Source organism: Antrostomus carolinensis, unplaced genomic scaffold (genome assembly GCF_000700745.2).
Source record: "Antrostomus carolinensis isolate BGI_N321 unplaced genomic scaffold, ASM70074v2 scaffold17894, whole genome shotgun sequence".
NCBI lineage: Eukaryota > Metazoa > Chordata > Aves > Caprimulgiformes > Caprimulgidae > Antrostomus > Antrostomus carolinensis.
This window is the reverse complement of record NW_010313007.1, coordinates 15,061-16,486: the sequence shown is the minus strand read 5'-3', so window position 1 is coordinate 16,486 and position 1,426 is coordinate 15,061. Positions and strand designations below refer to the sequence as shown.

Genomic DNA, 1,426 nt, shown 5'->3' with positions numbered 1-1,426 from the left:
ATTCTATGATTCTATGATTTTCTAGAAAAGTGTAAAGCACGACCCTCTGTGCCCGGGGTGGATTTGGCTCAGGGAAACTGGTGTCATCTGCAAAGTGTGGTTGAATGAATGCATGCTTTACAAAAAGATGCCAGAGGAAGGGCAGGAAAGGGTAAAGCAACTGTTTGTGCTGTTCTGGGTGGCAGTTTGGCTGCCAGTAGAAGGCAGGGACCATGGAATCCCAGACCATTGACTCTCTGCAAAACCTCTCCCAGTCCCTCAGGGGCAGGTGGCAGAATTAAAGGAACAACTTAAAGCAGAAAAAGGCCTAGTGAAACATCCACAAATTGCCCTTAAGGAGCATCTCCTCACTGATACCGCCCACGAGGAGATGCCTCCCCCAGCAGAGATCAGTTACCCTTTTAGGGATTTGGCAGCAGCAAAAGAGAAAGCAGAGAAATTGGAACCACCCTCGTTGAGACCCTTGGTTAAAACTGAGTATATCTATGACGATGAACAAGACCAGTCCCCGCAGGTTACAACTAAAGAAGTCCCCTACACTGCCAACACTGAGTTGGCAAAATCAAAAAGGGAATTTGGACAGACTCCTAGGGAATCAGACATGGAATATGTGTGGAGAATATCACTGTCTGGGGGTCCCAGGTTCTGCTGAGTGAAGAAGAAGAAGAAGGGTATTGGGGACCGGGGGTGTTTTTAACTACTAGAAACCACCGTGCCCCCTGGTCTCTAACTCAACGAGCAGCCTATTGGGCTGGTGGTTTGAACCCCTTGGAGAGGGGGGACCCCCTTGCAATTATGGGGACTGTTAATCAATGGGTGGAGAGCATGCAGAAGACAGCTTGTCTGCAGATGATGTATGATCCAAAGTTAAAACCTACACAGGAATCTCCGATGATGATGCCAGTAGATCCTGAATGAATGACTCCCCTTATAAGGGGACTCCCTGACTCCTTAAAACCAACTGGCATATAATTACAGGGGAGAATACAAGCGATGCCCGGAGGTGACAGAGTTGCAGCTGCTTTAGAAGAGTTTACTCCACAACAGCCAGTCCTCAGATAGTAAAGTGTGGACCTGGGGAGAAGTAGCCCAAGAATTGATTAATTATGGTCGTAAGTATGGTTCCATCAACCCTCCGGCCACCAAAATGGACTCCCAGAGCTTGAAACAAGCAGAAGTAAAAACAGTCCTACACTCTGGAGTGATAAGAGAACTCCACCACCTTTTAAGAGACCATCACCCCTCACCAGACCACTGGGAGGGACAGACATCCCAAACAGGCATAACAGCCTGTGGGCGGAAGGGCAAAAGGGGATCCCAGGTGAGTTAATGGACAGGCTGCCAACAGACAAATTAGAAAAGTTGGTAACAGGATGGCCCGATGAATCAGCAAATAGAGGAGTAGATCATAGAAATACTATTCCCA

At 47.9% G+C, this 1,426-nt stretch overlaps 1 pseudogene; it reads left to right on the top strand.

The window, feature by feature from the left end:
• The first annotated feature begins 370 nt into the window (after nt 1–370).
• On the top strand, nt 371–1,177 carry LOC114818539 (uncharacterized; annotated as a pseudogene).
• Nucleotides 1,178–1,426: the final 249 nt, after the last annotated feature.